The sequence below is a fragment of the Mercenaria mercenaria genome, chromosome 1 (assembly GCF_021730395.1).
Source record: "Mercenaria mercenaria strain notata chromosome 1, MADL_Memer_1, whole genome shotgun sequence".
Taxonomy (NCBI): domain Eukaryota; kingdom Metazoa; phylum Mollusca; class Bivalvia; order Venerida; family Veneridae; genus Mercenaria; species Mercenaria mercenaria.
The window spans coordinates 36,424,414-36,443,234 of NC_069361.1; the positions used below are offsets into that span (position 1 = coordinate 36,424,414).

Consider the following 18,821-nt stretch of genomic DNA (forward strand, 5'->3'; position numbering starts at 1 on the left):
CCAGTTTACAGTGGCAGGGTCTTCAGGTTGAATTAATATCCAAAATACAGTGTCAAAGGTCTTTAGGTTTTAAAATCTAATGTCTAAAGTGACTTTTGAGTTAAATTAATTAGTTATGGTGAAAGCTTTTGCCCAAGATACATTGGCAAGGCATTCGGGTTAAATTATTGCCCAAGACAAGAGTTGCAGGGTCTTCAGGTTAGAATAATTTGTAAGGCAAGTAGTGGTGTTTACCTAGTAACAAAATGTTTATATACCGTAGGTTAAATTTGATAGACAGCTTGTTAAGACCAGTAATTTCATTGTTTCGGCCCTTGAATAAGCAAATACTGTGATAATCAAGACTTAGTGCCTACTCTTTATCTGGGACAATTTTTTAGCTGTCCATCTATTAATCTGTTTATCACACATAAATTGTGAACTTGGCTTCATAAACAGTTTTCATCCTATTCAAAAAAAAGACTTAGTATTCATCTTACTGTCAGATTTCATGTCCAGTTTGTTATGTTATGCCCATTTTGGCTGTATAATGTTTCTTGGATTAAATCAGTGCCCAGAATGATGACAATGACATCAATGTTTAAGATTCTGCGGCAAGGCTTTCAGGTTAAATTGATGTTCAAGAAAAGCAGTGGCAATGGCAAGGTCTTTAGGTTAATTTTAATGTCCAAGATACTGGTGACAGGGATTTAACCCTTAGCCTGCTGCAGGCGAATTTAACAGCCTTTGCAAACAGCTTGGAACCAGATCAGACGCCGATTAAATCGGCGTCTGATCAGGTTCCAAGCTGTTTGCTACTCTGACAATATTTCTTCCAATTTTGGAGCAAATTGAATGAACTTTACAATTTTAGCAGACGACATTTCCAGCAGACGACAATTTATCTAGCATGCTAAAGGTTAAGGTTAAATCAATATAAAAAGTACTGCAGAATTGAATGTCCAGTTCATGTTATTCCCATTTCTGCTGTATAATAGTACAGTTTCATTGGTACAGTGTGTGATAAACTTTTACATATTCTATCCAGTTAAAACACTGGTATATACATCATCAACATCAAGTGGGTGTGGGCATTTTGTAAGGACTTGTGTATCCAGTGATTTCTTTTCGAGTTATGCCCCCTTAATGGGACTTTATTATATTTTTCTATCAAATATTCTCAGGGGGGCATGTTAACAATGCTTTGTTTTAACCAAACTTGAATGAAAGTTGATTTCTGTGAAAGAACCATATCACTACATTCTAGGGGTCATTAGTTTCCCATCTAATTGTTCATCTAATTGCAACAAAAAAGATATGTTGTCCTACCTGCAATAAACAGTTATTGATCACGAATAAGTACTTTCAGGCCAGTTATGGGTATTTCTGTTCAAATTTCATAGATAGGGACAACATGATAAAAAGTGCATATTTCGTTATAATTTTTGTTGATTTTAAAGATTTCTTCATCAGACATTGCACAGTGTTTTTGATTTTGTAAGCTGGGACCGCACTTTTGTATGAACTATGTTATGACTGAAGAAAAAATAATATTAAAAGAAATGCTCATTGTACCCCCCTGAACAACAAAGTTGTAAGGGGGGGTATACTGGTTTCAGGTTGTCTTGTCTGTCCGTCCATCTGTCTGTAGACACAATCTTGTGCGCACCATCTCTCCTCATCCCCTTGACACAATTTAATGAAACTTCACACAAGTGATCAGTAACAACACTAGCTGTTCATGGGGTATGTTAGGTTCTTTCAGAAAAAAAAATTGCAGAGTTACGGGACTTTGTTTTTATGCCCCCACTTTGAGGGGGGGGGTGCATATAGATTTGCCCTTGTCCGTCCGTCCTTCCGTCTGAGAATGTTGTGTCGCGCCTAGCTCCAAAAGTATTTGATGTAGAGTCACAAAACTTTACAGGAACGTTGGTCAGCATGTGTAGTTGTGCACCTGGGGTTTTGCGTCCCGATTCATTCAGTCTTGTAGGAGTTATGGCCCCTGACTTAGTAAAAAATTGGTCATTTTAATGTTGTGTCGCGTATAGCTCCAAAAGTATTTGACCTAGAGTCACTAAAGTTTACAGGAATGTTGGTCAGCATGTGCAGTTGTGCACCTGGTGTTTCGCGTCAGGATTCATTCAGTCGTGTAGGAGTTATGGCCCCAGACTTAGTTAAAGATTGGTCATTTTAATGTTGTGTCGCGCGTAGCTCCAAAAGTATTTGACCTAGAGTCACCAAAGTTTACAGGAATGTTGGTCAGTATGTGCAGTTGTGCACCTGGGGTTTCGCGTCAGGATTCATTTAGTCGTGTAGGAGTTATGGCCCCTGACTTAGTTAAAAATTGGTCATTTTAATGTTGTGTCGCACATAGCTCCAAAAGTATTTGACCTAGAGTCACCAAAGTTCACAGGAATGTTGGTCAGCATGTGCAGTTGTGCTCCTGGGCCTTCGCATCCGGATTCATTCAGTATTGTAGGAGTTATAGCCCCTGACATAGGAAAAAATTTGTGTCCTTTGTTATGTAGTGGGGGCATCTGTGTCCTATGGACACATTTCTAGTTTGTTACTATACTATATACATAGACACAATCTTGTGCGCACCATCTTTCCTCATCCCCTTGACACAATTTAATGAAACTTCACACAAGTGATCAGTAACAACAGTAGTTGTGCAAGGGGCATGTTAGGTTCTTTCAGAAAAAAAAATGCAGAGTTATGGGAAATTGTTTTTTGTTAACATACTATGTACATACAGGCTGCATATGCAATCTTGTGCGCGCCTAATCTTCCGAACCCTTGCACACAATTTAATGAAACTTCACATAAGTGATCAGTACCAACCCTAGTTGTGCATGGTGCATGTTACGTTCTTTTAGATAAATATTCTGCAGAGTTATGGGACTTTGTTTCTTGTTAACATACTGTGTACATACAGTCTGCATATGCAGTCTTGTGCGCGCATAATCTTCCAAACCCTTGCACACAATTTAATGAAACTTCACACAAGTGATCAGTACCAACCCTAGTTGTGCATGGTGCATGTTACGTTCTTTTAGATAAATATTCTGCATAGTTATGGGACTTTGGTTTTTGTTACTATACTGTATACATACAGTCTATATACATACAGTCCACATAGTTATGCAGTCTTGTGTGCATCAAATTGCAATGTACTGTGTCAGTGCATGCGGGGGGTACATTCATCACCTTTAGTGATAGCTCTAGTTTCTTTTGCAAGTTCAGTTTTTTGAAAAGTTCTAATTATATACATGTACATATATTTTCCTTTTGTGTGCCACAGATAGAGCTGTTATGTGTCACTAAATTGTAGGAATAACTGTGCACCTTATATTTTACCATTATAAAACAACTAGTAAGTAAAGTTTGTTCAAAGTGAAGGTCATATCTGTTTAAAGGATTTTAATGAAATTGGCAAAATGAGATGATGTACAGAATGCAACTTTCAGTCATGCCAGTTCAAGGTCAAGGTTTTACGATGTCAAAGGTCAGATAAGCAAGCTTTCATGCTAGCTGCATGTCTTTGATCACTGAAAGGATTTTAACCCTTAGCCTGCTGGCGGCAGATGATTCTGCCTTTGCGACCAGTGCAGACCAAGATCAGCCTGCACATCCGTGCAGTCTGATCATGGTCAGCACTGTTCGCTATTCAGTCAGTAAATTTTCAGTGTAAACCCCTTTGAATAATAAATAGTACTGTCCAAATTGAAAGATGGACCAGTCCATTATAGAAATATAGCAGGGTAAGGGTTAACCACGTTTTCTCAAATGATTGCAGTAAAATTACAATTTTTCAAAAACTGAAATTTCAGTCATGTCAGGTCAAGGTGGTATATTAAGATCAAAGGTCAGAAAGGCAAGTTCACATGCTGGCTTCATTTGCTTTAACCTCTGGGAAAATTTACAGGTATAACTTCAAGTCTTACCTGTTCAAGGTCATACACTGCTATCAAAGGTCAAGTAGGCAGTATTGCATGTCACTTCTACTTTTTAGCACGACTTTTTGAAGAAAAAGTAGAGATTATACTGCACTCGCCGGGCGTCACCGTAGGTTAAAGTTTTTCATAAAGTCAAATATCTCTGTTACTATCAAAGCTATCGACTTGAAACTAAAAACAGTTATTTCTTATCAAAGTCTACACCAGGAGAAACAATCCCCATAATTCTTGATTTGAATTTTGACAGAATTATGCCCCTTTTTAACTTAGAATTTTTTGGTTAAAGTTTTTAATAAATTCAAATATCGCTGTTTCTATCAAAGCTGTCGACTTGAAACTTAAAACAGTTATTTCCTATCAAAGTCTACACCAGGAGACACAATCCCCATAATTCTTGATCTGAATTTTGACAGAAGTATGCCCCTTTCTTTCTTAGAATTTTTTGGTTAAAGTTTTTAATAGTCAAATATCGCTGTTACTATCAAAGCTATCGACTTGAAACAGTTAGAATCTATTTCCTATCAAAGTCTACACCAGGAGAAACAATCCCCATAAATCTTGATTTGAATTTTGACAGAATTATGCCCCTTTCTAACTTAGAACTTTTTTGTTAAAGATTTTAATGAAGTCAAATATCTCTGTTATTATCAAAGCTTTTGACTTGAAACTTATGATAGTTATTTACTTTCAAAGTCTACACCAGGAGAAACAATCCCCATAACTCTGATTTGAATTCTGAAAGAGTAATGACCCTTTTTAACTTAGCATTTTTTGGTTAAAGTTTTATATACATCCAATATCTGTTACTTTCAAAGCTATTGACTTGAAACTTAAAATAGTTATTTACTATCAAAGGCTCCACCAGAAGAAAGAATCCCCATAACTCTGATTTGAATTTTGAAAGAGTTATGCCCATTTTTATGCCCCCAAAGGGAGGCATATAGTTTTTAAATGGTCTGTCAGTCTGTCCGCATTTTTCGTGTCCGGTCCATATCTTTGTCATCGATGGATGGATTTTCAAATAACTTGGCATGAATGTGTACAACAGTAAGACGACGTGTCGCGCGCAAGACCCAGGTCTGTAGCTCAAAGGTCAAGGTCACACTTAGACATTGAAGGATAGTGCATTGATGGGGGTGTCCGGTCCATATCTTTGTCATCGATAGATGGATTTTCAAATAATTTGGCATGAATGTGTACCACAGTAAGACGACGTGTCGCGCACAAGACCCAGGTCCGTAGCTCAAAGGTCAAGGTCACACTTAGACATTAAGGGATAGTGCATTGATGGGCGTGTCCGGTCCATATCTTTGTCATTGATGGATGGATTTTCAAATAACTTGGCATGAATGTGTACCACAGTAAGACGACGTGTCGCGCACAAGACCCAGGTCCGTAGCTCAAAGGTCAAGGTCACACTTAGACGTTAAAGGTTATATTTCATGATAGTGCATTTATGGGCGTTTCTGGTCCATATCTTTGTCATCCATGGATGGATTTTCAAGTAACTATGCATAAATTTGTGGCACAGTAAGACGACGTGTCGCGCGCAAGACCCAGCTCCATAGGTCAAAGGTCCTAAACTCTAACATCGGCCATAACTATTCATTTAAAGTGCCATCGGGGGCATGTGTCATCCTATGGAGACAGCTCTTGTTAACTTAGAATTTTTAGGTTGGTGAAAACAAATATACCAAGCATTGATAAGACAGTTTAATTCACTGCCAGGATCAAATGCACTGGCAAAGATCTAATTCAGGGTCAAGCACTGAGAAAAGTTGAGCGTGCTGTCTTAAGGACAGCTCTTGTTATTATTTTGAAAGACCTTAAAGAATGAGACAGTGTCATATTGCTTTAAGGTCAACATCTCTCACTGAACTAAGGACAGGTATTAGTAATCAATTCTTGCTACCATTTAAATGAATCTGTATAGATACGCATGCACTATTTTCAAGACCAGTCTAGGTAATTATAGAATGAGTATCCCATTGTTGTTGGACTTGCCTCAGAAAAAAAATTATGAACTAATGTTGTTACATGAGGGGCTGATTTACATACTCTGTAGGTTTAGGGTATATTATCATGATGCAAGACTCAACCATTTTACTGCTTATTGAAATCTTTTACTGTAAAACATATCTGAGTGGTCTATTTAAAAGCAGTTTTTACACCAAACACATTTTTTGTCTTTGTAGAGGGGTGAAGAGGGATACGTTTGAAATTTAAAAGTTATTGTTTAACTCCGGTTTACTTTATAGCTCATCTGATTTTTGGAGAAAAAAATGTTGAGTTATTGTCATCACTTGATCGGCATTGGCGTTGCCTGGTTAAGTTTTATGTTTAGGTCAACTTTTCTCCTAAACTATCAAAGCTATTGCTTTGAAACTTGCAATACTTGTTCACCATCATAAGCTGACCCTGTATAGCAAGAGACATAACTCCATCTTACTTTTTGCAAGATTTATGGCCCCTTTTGTACTTAGAAAATATCAGATTTCTTGGTTAAGTTTTATGTTTAGGTCAACTTTTCTCCTAAACTATCAAAGCTATTGCTTTGAAACTTGCAATACTTGTTCACCATCATAAGCTGACCCTGTACAGGAAGAAACATAACTCCATCTTGCTTTTTGCAAGAATTATTCCCCCTTTTGGACTTAGAAAATCAGATTTCTTGGTTAAGTTTTGTGTTTAGGTCAGCTTTTCTCCTAAACTGTCAAAGCTATTACTTTGACACATGTAACAGTTGTTCACCATCATAAGCTGACCCTGTACAGGAATAAACATAACTCCATCCAGCTTTTTGCAAGAATTATGGCCCATTTTGGACTTAGAAAATATCAAATTTATTGGTTAAGTTTTATGTTTAGGTAAACTTTTCTCCTAAACTATCAAAGCTATTGCTTTCAAACTTGCAACAGTTGTTCACCATCATTAGCTGACTCTGTTCAGCAAGAAACATAACTCCATTCTGCTTTTTGCGAGAATTATGGCCCTTTTTGGACTTAGAAAATCGTGGGTAGGACATTATTTCTATTATACAGAGACAAAAAAATCAGATGAGCGTCTGCACCCGCAAGGCGGTGCTCTTGTTTCACCATGGTTTCCTCTTCTCCTAATCTTTCTTTGTAAGTGATTAAGTACAATATAAATTACTGAATGAATAACTAGAAAAAAGGACTGTAAGATAAGGTATTCTGTCTGTCACCCAACACATTCACTCAGTCCGTTCTCTTGATTTTTTATCATTCTTCCTCGCCAACCCATGCTGCCATCCTAGCCAACCCAAGCTGCCATCCTAGTCAACCCATGCTGCCATCCTAGCCAACCCATGCTGCCATCCTAGTCAACCTATGCTGCCATCCTAGCTAGCCCATGCTGCCATCAGGGTCTTTTTATTAGAAAAAAATAAGGAGTCTCGAAGATAAGGTCTTCTGTATGACATCCAGTATATTCTCTCAGTCTGTTCTCTTGTTTTTTATCCATCCATTTAACCAGCCCATGCTGCCATCAGGGTCTATATTCCATTCAGCTGCCTGTCTCTTGCAGTGTGTCGCCAGGTGTTGTATGTTACATGCAGCCAGCTAGCTCATGCTGAATCTCCCTATCATTCTATTTGCTTATATTCCTTTTAGCTGCCACTTTCATTGAGCTACTGGGTGTTGTATGTCATATACAGCCAGCTAGTTCATACTGATTCTCCCTATCATTCTATTCATTGTATAATTATTCTCTCTTTCATTCAGCTACCAGGTATTGTATGTTACATACAGCCACCTAGCTAGTGCTGCTTCTCCCAGTCATTCTGTTCACTGTGCTATATACCATTCTGCTGTCTTTCTCCGTGTCTCTCTCGAGCTGCCACCAAGTAAGATGTTGCATATAGACATCTAACCCATGCTGCCATCAAGGTCTATATTTCATTCAGCTCTCTCTCTCTCTATTGTGCTACTGGGCATTAATATATGTTACATCCATCAAGCTAGCCAATGCTTGTTGCATGCAGCCAGCTAGCCCGTGCTGATTCTCTCTACCATTCTATTGACTGTTCATTCCATTTTCCACTCTCTCCCATTGTGCTTTATTCTAATAAGCTGCCAGTTCTTTCCTCCAGACCCTTGTCTTTCAGTCTTTTTAAATATTTTCAACAACTTTTGATTTGAACTATAAAATCAGTTAGGCATTTAAAATGAAAATATGGGACCTATTTTGGTAACAGTGAGGTAACAATTACAGTTTATGGCATAGAGTATAAAACAGAAAAGCTTGTATGAAATGTGTCTTCAAACATGTTCAGGAAATGCCAGCATTAAAATGGTTGCTTGCTCATAATAAAAGTACTTGGTAATTTTTCAAATATAAGCTGATGAAATGTATTGGTACAGTTTTTTGAAAACTAAGATTAGAGAGTGTTATTTTCAAAACGAGGACAAAGATCCTATAGGAATAGACATGTTCCAAAATTGGAACATCACTTTACATTTATTTCTAAGTGGGAATTGTTTTGGATTTAGTCCACAACTAATAGATATTCTCTGTGTTATTATTTAGACAGGTTTTGATGGGTGTATAATGGAATCAGCCACAACAAGGTTATATTATTTACAATAGTACCGGTAACTGGTGTCTATTCTTGTACAATACTTATCTAGTTTTCACCCAACTTGGTCAAAATGTTTAGGGCATAAAATCTAGCCAAAATGTGATAACCAGTCAGATCATAATTGGTTCTAAATAAAAATTATACAGAATGTGTACCTGTATGAAAATGGAAGACAGGTTTGATAACTAACCAGTTCAGACTAGTATAACCAAAGTTATTTCCCTTGTCTTTTCTCAATATCTAGATATGTCCTCAACAGATGAGTATTTTGTACTTTTATATCAACCATGCTTATATAGAATATTTTTACAATTAAAAGAAAGGTCAAGTTTACCTACCAGCCAAGTTGAACCAGTTTCTCCAGAATTATGGTCCTTGAATTAGTTAAAATTGCAGTGTTTGCCAAATAACTTAATTAGTAAATGTTCTTTGATCCCAAAAAATTATGCAGAATGCTTTGCTATAGAATTTAGGCCATGTCAGATAAAGCAATTCTTAAGAGTAATGGACCTTAAAATAGTTCAAATTTCAGAAATTGACCATTACCCCCACCAAATAGAATATCTTAGCCAAATCAATTTGCTGTGATAAGTATATAGTGACGTATATAGTGACTTTGGCACTGTTGTTATTCCTTGTACTTTTTGACACAGCAGTGAAATGTTGGTTTCTTGTTCAATATATATGGTATTTGCACTATGTACAGTTTAATTCAAAAATGAAAATTTAGGTTCAAGATATAATGCACAGGAACATGATTCTTCGGCAATGAAAAACCTGTTATTATGTCTCCCCCAGGAGACATATTGTTTTTGCCCTGTCCGTCCGTCCGTCCGTCCGTACGTCACACTTCATTTCCGAGCAATAACTGGAGAACCATTTGACCTAGAACCTTCAAACTTCATAGGGTTGTAGGGCTGCTGGAGTAGACGACCCCTATTGTTTTTGGGGTCACTCCGTCAAAGGTCAAGGTCACAGGGGCCTGAACATTGAAAACCATTTCCGATCTATAACTAGAGAACCACTTGACCCAGAATGTTGAAACTTCATAGGATGATTGATCATAAAGAGTAGATGACCCCTATTGATTTTGAGGTCACTCCGTCAAAGGTCAAGGTCACAGGGGCCTGAACATTGAAAACCATTTCCGATCAATAACTAGAGAACCACTTGACCCAGAATGTTGAAACTTCATAGGATGATTGGTCATGAAGAGTAGATGACCCCTATTGATTTTGGGGTCACTCTGTCAAAGGTCAAGGTCACAGGGGCCTGAACATTGAAAACCATTTCCGATCAATAACTAGAGAACCACTTGACCCAGAATGTTGAAACTTCATAGGATGATTGGTCATGAAGAGTAGATGACCCCTATTGATTTTGGGGTCACTCCGTCAAAGGTCAAGGTCACAGGGGCCTGAACATGGAAAACCATTTCCGATGAATAACTAGAGAACCACTTAACCCAGAATGTTGAAACTTCAAAGGATGATTGTACATACAAAGTAGATGACCCCTATCGATTTTGGGGTCACTCCATTAAAGGTCAAGGTCACAGGGGCCTGAACATTGAAAACCATTTCCGGTCAATAACTTGAGAATCACTTGACCCAGAATGTTGAAACTTAATAGGATGATTGGTCATGCAGAGTAGATGACCCCTAACGATTATGGGGTCACTCTGTGAAAGGTCAAGGTCACAGGGGCCCGAACATTGAAAACCATTTCCAATCAATAACTTGAGAACCACTTGACCCAGAATGATGAAACTTCATAGGATGATTGGTCATGCAGAGTAGATGACCCCTAACGATTTTAGGGTCACTCTGTTAAAGGTCAAGGCCACAGGGGCCCGAACATTGAAAACCATTTCCGGTCAATAACTTGAGAACCACTTGACCCAGAATGATGAAACTTCATAGGATGATTGTTCATGCAGAGTAAATGACCCCTATTGTTATGGGGCCACTCCGTTAAAGGTCAAGGTCACAGGGGCCTGAACATTGATAACCAGTTCTGATCAATAACTTGAGAACCACTTGACCCAGAATGTTGAAACTTCATAGGATGATTGAACATGCAGAGTAGATGACCCCTATTGATTTTGGGGTCAGTCTGTTAAAGGTCAAGGTCACAGTGGCCTGTTCATGTAAAATCATTTTTTGGAAATAACTTGAGAACCACTTGACCTACAATGTTGAAACTTAATAGGATGACTGGACATGCAGAGTAGATGACCCCTATTTATTTTGAGGTCACTTGATCAAAGGTCAAGGTCACAGGAGCCTGAACAGTGACTGGAGAACCACTAGGCCAAGAGTGTTGAAATTTAGCGGGATGACTGGACACGCCAAGTAGATGATCCCTATTGCAGCCAACCATCAGTGTCTCTTTGATTTTTGCTCCTGACCCCTATTGACTTCTTGCCTATAGGACTTTGCATTGGGGGAGACATGCGCTTTTTACAAAAGCATTTTCTAGTTTCCAACGTTAGTAGGTCAAGAAAAAATTATCCAGAATGCTTAATTAGAAGTGCTGTTTCAAAACATTTGTGACCCAATCTTTATGAAACTTGGTCAGAATGTTTGTCTTGATGATCTCTAGGTCAAGTTTGAAACTGGGTCATGTTGGTTCAAAAACTAGGTCAGTAGGCCAGATCAAAGGAACAGCTTGTGAACTCTCAAGAGGCCACATTTGTGACCTAATTTTTAGGAATCTTGGTCAGAATGTTTGTCTTGATAATCTCTAGGTCAAGTTTGAAACTGGGTCATATGGGGTTAAAACTCCAGAGGCCACATTTGTGACTCAATCTTTATGAAACTTGGTCAGAATGTTTGTCTTGATGATCTCTAGGTCAAGTTTGAAACTGGGTCATGTTGGGTCAAAATCTAGGTCAGTAGGCCAGATCGAAGGAAAATTTTTTCAACCCTCTTAGAGGCCACATTTCAAGTTTGAAAATCATTAGAATCAATCAGAATGTTTTTCTTGATTATCTAGGTCAGGTTTGAATCTGGGTCATGTTGGGTCAAAAACTAGGTCACCCAGTCAAATCAAAGAAAAAGCTTGTTAACAGTCTAGAGGGATCAGTTGTGACTCAATCTTGATGAAATTTAGTCAGAATGTTAGTTTTGATGATCTTAAGGCCTTGTTTGGATCTGGGTCATGTTGGGTCAAAAACTAGGTCAGTAGGCCAGATCAAAGGAAAAGCTTGTGAACACTCTGGAGGCCACAATTTTGACTCAATCTTTATGAAATTTTGTCAGAATGTTTGTCTTGATGATTTCTAGGTCAGATTCAAATCTGGGTCATGTGGGGTCAAAAACTAGGTCAGTAGGCCAGATCAAAGGAAAAGCTTGTGAACACTCAAGGCCACAGTTGTAACCCAATATTTATGAAACTTGGTCAGAATGTTTGTCTTGATGATTTCTAGGTCAAATACGAAACTGAGTCATATGGGGTCAAAAACTAGGTCAGTAGGCCAGATAAACTCTGGTGAGCGATATAGGGCCATCATGGCCATCTTGTTTCAGATTTCCTTGAAAAAGTTTGCCTCCATTACCAGGACAGGCAAAGTTCGCAGACCTTTATTTCTTGTCAGCACACTTCAACTCACTACTGTAGCATTAAATTCTAAGCTTATTCAAGCAAACTTTCTTTAAACATAAAAATATTTCAGACTTTTTTTTCCTTTTTGGCTCTTCTATTTCAGGCGCAGGAGCTGGTGACTTCAGACCCATGGAAAGGTGAAATAATGCAAGTTGTTGCAGATATCTTCTACCTTTAGTCAGCTATTTGTATCTTCTGTAAGTAAGTATTTTGCATACAGTATATTCCTCTTCAAAGTACAGCTTAATATAATTTTATGCCAAATTAAAGTTCACAAAACAGTTTCATGCATTTCAACATTGCTAAAGGAGCATTGTGATAGCTATGTCTAGAAACTATGTTTATTCCACAGTGGTCCCTTTTGCATCAGTGTTACAAGCTTACATACATAGTTTTAAAAAATCACCAGTTTTCCCTTTAGTTCCCTACATAAAACAATTTCATTATTGTTTCATTTTTACAAAATTAAAACTGGCTCTATGTATCTGTTTTATGGAACATTTTAAAACTAAGTATATGCAGTCAAAACTGTAAAGACCAACCTTAGCCCTTATCATGCTTGACACAATTGATTCTGCCTTTGCGACCAGTGCAGATCATGATCCGCCTGCACATTTTTTTAACAATTAATAGTACTGTCAAAATTGAAAGATTGACCAGTTTTATTATAGAACTCAGAAGGGTAAGGGTTAGTATATGAAAAGAAAACAATAGATCAAAGTTTACATATTGTCAGAAGGGAATGGGAAATAACGGCCTGCATAAGTGGGTATTATAGTAGTGCCCTTTAATCAGAGGTGCTCTTAAGCAAAGTTTGGCTGCTGGTAGGAAAAAATGTTATCCTCACACTAATACAGTTAATTATGCTGGTCAAAATTAACAAATAAGAATTTTTTTTTTTTTTTTTTTTTTTCTTGACATTATTCCTTTTCATACTCTTCTTGTTTGTTTCCCTTTTTTCTAGCTATATAATGCATTCAAAATTATAATATTGTATAAATATCTGTATATGATGTATTGATGTACTTACGAAATAAACGGGCCTTAAACGTGGTTCCGACCAAGTTTCGAAAGAAAAAAAAAAAAAATTTGAAGTAATGTAACAAAAATATTGGAAATACATGCAAGTGTAGTAGAAAAAAAAATGTTATGTGAACTTTGATTAGCAAGTAACTTAGTAAGTCATAGAGAATGACAAAAAACATGTGTCTGCAGAATAGTTAGCTACATAGAAGGCAAAAATCAACTGGTTTTCTTAAGTGCTAAGGTGGGTACTAAATTTCTGAAGATATTTTCTGTTCAAGACAAATTGTTATAGGGGCAGTTTAAATTTGTCGCGGTGATCCAATTCAGTGCTATGAAAATTCAGCAGATTTATTACACTGTTTCTTTATTACATGTACATTGGAACGATTGTATTTGATCGTACTTGATTGTATGATAGTAGATATAAAGAAAATATAGTTTCATTATTTTTTTTTTTTTTTGCATTTTGCAGAAATGTTACCAGGTATTGTCAAAAGTTCTGGTTTTATTTCAGGGGTCATTACACGAGATTGGCAGACTTTCTCTAAGCTGTTGAAATAGTGATGAAATAAAATTGGTTTGGGCTGAAACCACAGAACATTATACAGTGCTTAAATCAGTTATACAGGAAGTTTTAAACCAGTTTTGCTAAATCAAAGTAGAACAAAATGGAAATTTGAAGAAAGGTGGAAAATTATTGGTGAACATGAGCAGTGCTGAAAGTTCTCAGTGCACAGGAAATGTCAACATATTATAGTTGAGGCTAGTAGGCTTATCAGACAAAAATGGTAAGCATCTGACAGTCATGAATGGAAGAAGAAAATAACCAAGAAAATGACTGTATATGCGAAAGTGTTTCAAAAATATCCAACAATTGAATATTCAGTTTTTGGGAGAAATTAGTAGCTTTTCATAAGATTTTTAGCATGTGATCTAGTACAAGATGCTTTACTTTGATGAATGTATAAGTATGAATGGCCCAAGTGACAAGTCGGTTGATAAGAATTCCTTTGAAATGAATAGAAACACAGTATGTCTTTAAACATGCTAATTTTCTCAATATACAAACTCGTTTAAGTTATATGTATGGTACATGTATTTCAATTTATGTCTTTCACTTCACTGTCTATGTTACATAATTAGGATGAACTTTTACGGACTATTATGTTATACTGGCTATAGCCAAATTTGTTATCCTCTTTAAATAAAGTTACTACTAATATCATAATGAACATTTGAGCAAGGTTGTAGTAATATAAAATGAAAAAACTTGGAAGCAAAATGACAGTAGGAAAATTTAAAATATGTACTTCTTCATTGCAAAATTTATGTGCAAAGCAAAAAATATTAAGTCTATCATTTGCAAAGCATTGTTATGACAGAGGACTATTTTATTACCGTATTCCAGTCTATGATGTTTTGTATCAGTAAGTTTCATTTAAATAAATAATTTAAATATTTGTGTTCCTCTTTCATTTTTAGCTCAACTGTACAAAGTATATGGAGAGCTACTCTACTCACTCATGTGCAACCATCTGTCTAGATTATGGTACATTTTGCTAAATCTCTTTTATTATCACATAATGGATTTGTTTCAAATGTAAAAATAATTGTACCTTATGAACATGCACATATAGCACAAGCAGGTAGCACCAATTTTCATGAATTATAATTGAGCCGCGCCGTAAGAAATCCAACATAGTGGCTTTGCATGCAGCATGGATCCAGACCAGCCTGCGCATCCGTGCAATCTGGTCATTTATTTATTTGAGTTTTACGATGCACCAACACAGTATAGGTTATATGACGCCAAACAGGACTACAAATTTTGGTTCCACATCTCATTTACATTGAAATAAAAACGAGGTATGGAATCAAAATTTGCATACCTGCTGGAATCAGAGTTACTGCAAAACCAAGTGTTAAGACCCTATTAGTCGCCTCTTACGATCATGCAAGGGTAAGGCAGTGGTTCCAATTCTTTTCATACACAGATCGTTCCAGAACCACATGGGGCAGTTGGTCAGGATCCATGCTGTTCGCTTTCATAGTCTATTGCAATTAGAGAAACCATTAACGAACAGCATGGATCCTGACCAGACTGTGCGGATGCACAGGCTGGTCTGGATCTATGCTGGTCGCAAAGCCATGTTGGTTTTCTCATAGCGCGGCTCAATTATCACTTTAACAAAGTTTCCTATTAGTTTTGATTCACGTTCACTCTATCACCAAAATGAATTTGATTCAGACTTGAAATAGTTGTTCCACATCATCACCTGTATCAAATATGCCACAAGAGCTATGAAGTTGATTTTTAGCTCGTCTGATTTTTAAAAAAAATCTAAGCGGTATTTTCGTCACTTGATCGTCGGCTTCAGCATTGGTTAAACAATTTGTTTAGTTCCACCTTTTCTCAAAAACAACAGCTTTAAAACTTTGTACACTTGTTTATCATCACTAGGGGACTATGTAGGCCAAGAACCATAACTCTGATATGCATTTTGTTAGAATGTTTTTGCACTTAGAAAAATGAGTTTCTTGGTTAAAATTTTTCTTTAGGTCCGCCTTTTCTCAAAAATTATAAGAGCTACAGCTTTGAAACTTTGTACACTTGTTTACCGTCATTAGATGACTGTAAGCCAAGAACCATAACTCTAATCTGCATTTTGTCAGAATTATGGCCCTTTTTTGTACTGAAAATCTGAACTATAACTCTTTTCATACATATTGTCCAGCACTTGCAGAGGAGTGATACCTGTAGATGGTGCTTTTGTTCGCTGAGATAACATACTTAAAAAAAAAATTACTTGCTTGAATCCTTAATTTATAAAATTCACACATGAAAGTTAAGGGTTTTTACTCGAACAAAGCAGTATACAGGATATCAATCACAACATTTAGAAGTACCAATAGTTTTATGATTGTGATATCACTAATCACTATCAAAATATCCTGTTATATCAAAAATAAAATGTAATATCATAATAAAATGTAAAGGTGTCATAAAGTAACAGATATCAGAAAACGTGTGTATGCTTTAAATTCGCTTATATTTTGATATCCTTAATTTGATATAATCACATACGGTACTGAAATACAGTATTTGGAAAATCTGCTTGTTGAATTTTCCATTTAGGCATTTTAATATTTCAAATGTCTCTTACTTAAAATATATAAGGGATTGAAAAAGGTACTTTGAAAATTTGTTATAAATGTAGATGCTTAAAGTACTTTTCACTATTTATAAAACATAAGTTCGATATGGTGTTGTGATTTCACACTTATAATTGTTGTATTAAACAATTAACATTACCAAATATAATTTGCAATTGCATTTCAATAAATATTCGTAAGTGTTTCATATTCAGTTCAATTTTAAATTAATAAAAAAATGCCAGTGACAGTACTGAGTTCATTGCTGATAATCACCCTGCAGGTTTAGTCAGCCGTTAGCATTTGCAATAGCTCAGCAGGGACCTCTCTTGAACAACGTCAAACTGTATTGTAGTTTAATCTACCTCTGCCTCAACAATGATTCTTTTTAAAATGTCATGTACTGGAAATGCTGTCCTGTGACAAACTCCAACGCAGTGATCTCCCTCTTCGCTCGAAGCAGCAAGGGAGATCACTGCGTTGGAGTTTGGTCCTGTGACAGATGTATGTTTCAGTCCTGAGGTGATGTCATCATGTGTGGATAACCTGGTGAGGCTCGGGCTACTGATCCCATTCTAATGTAATTACAAACATGATGTTGAATGGTAATTAATGAAACCTAAAATTAGTAGCAAAAGCTCTCCATACAATAAATCGGTCAAGTGCACTTGAAGATGATTGTTTGGTTGGAAAGTCACTTGTAGGTCTTCGGTCAAATATAGATCTTGCACTGAAACAAAACATTATCCTCTGTATACACATGCAATGCTGGAAGATCACTGTGCCATAATCTGAACAGCATGTGCTGATTTGGTTATTTGAACTTATTCCACCCTTGTTCTCCCACTTGGAAAATTTATTACCGCAAAACATGTATTACACTATATAGATTTGTAAGCTAGAAAAACACAAGAAATTTAAACTAAAACTATGTTCCAATTATGATGATCCAAGTTTCAATGTCACACAGAATATATACATGCTTAAGCAGTATTCAGTCTTCAAATCTAAATGAGTTGAAATCAATGATCCCGAAAGACCAGAAAATATAACAACACTCGGAGATGAAGTCGGGGCGACTTTTTACGGCTGCCACACAGCACTTAACACCCGCTGTTGTGAAGTAAATAAAATCTGGAAAGTAGATCCCTCAGAAGCATGGAGAACAAAGCAAACAGTGAAAATTGCAGACCTGGTTTTATTGAGTCTGTTCATAAGCAGTAATGGAATATGCAACACTTCCCACGCCCCCTAGCACCGGCTTAAGCAGTATTCAATCTTCAAATCTAAATGAGTTGAAATCAGTGATCAAAAATGCTTATAATTCAAAAAGTATCTAAGCCAGAATCACCAAACCTCACATAATTATTTTATTAGTACATGATCTTTGCTCACATTTAGTATTATCCCCCTTGACCATGTAAAAGCAGAGTTTATTCCATTGATTTGTTTGAAAAAGAAAATGCTTCTAATTCAAAAAGCTAGAATAACCAAACCTCACAGAATTTTTGATTATCACATGACCTTTGCTCACATATTATATTATCCCCCTTGACATAGTAAAACTAGAGATTTTCCTCTTGAATTGAAAAATTAAAAAAAAATATGAAAATGCTTGTAATTCAAAAAGTATTCTAACTAGAATCACTAAACGTCATATAGTGATTAATTAGCACATGGCCTTTGCTCACATATACCGGTAGTATTATTCCCCCTTGGTCCAGTGAAGGAAGAGTATTCCCACTTGATTGTGGTAAAAGATAGGGATTTTTGACAGTACATAAGTTACCTATTGATGGATCTTCATGAAACTCAACACAAACGTAGGTCACTGAAGGGTGGTAGTGCACTTGCAATTTTGTCAGGATCACTTCATTCTTCAGAGTTATTAACCATTAATTATGTCTCCCACCACACAGTGGTGTGGGAGACATATTGATTTACTCTAGTCTGTGTGTCTGTGTGTGTGTTTGTCACAAAGCTTGTCCGCACTCTAAGTCAAACATTTCTCATCCGATTTTCACCAAACTTGAACAAAATGTTCGGCCAAGTTCAATAACTAGCCAAATCGGTCCAGGCATCTTGGAGTTATGGCCCTTGAATTACCAAAAATCGGTCTTTTTACTCTTGTCCGCACTCTTATTCGAATATTTCTCATCCAATCTTCACCAAACTTAAACAAAACGTGTTTGACCATGAGACCTCGGCCAAGTTCGATAACTAGCCAAATCGGTCCAGGCATTTTGGAGTTACGGCCCTTGAATTATCGAAAAATTGACCTTTTTACTCATGTCCGCACTCTTAATCGAACATTTCTCATCCGATCTTCACCAAACTTGAACAAAATGTGTTTGACCATGAGACCTCGGCCAAGTTCGATAACTAGCCAAATCGGTCCAGGCATTTTGGAGTTAAGGCCCTTGAATTATCAAAAAAATCGGCCTTTTTACTCTTGTCCGCACTCTAAGTCGAACATTTCTCATCCGATCTTCACCAAA

The 18,821-nt window shown here is 36.7% G+C and overlaps 1 long non-coding RNA gene across 2 annotated transcripts in view; it reads left to right on the forward strand.

The window, feature by feature from the left end:
• LOC128557214 (uncharacterized) overlaps positions 1–14,630 on the forward strand; it is a 38,868-nt gene extending 24,238 nt beyond the window's left edge. Inside the window, exons 2-3 of one of the 2 annotated variants that reach the window (XR_008371131.1) lie at positions 12,248–12,345; positions 13,685–14,630. This is a non-coding gene — a long non-coding RNA (uncharacterized LOC128557214). The remainder of the gene's footprint in view (positions 1–12,247; positions 12,346–13,684) is intronic. The other variant, XR_008371132.1, reaches the window with a different exon arrangement.
• Positions 14,631–18,821: the final 4,191 nt, after the last annotated feature.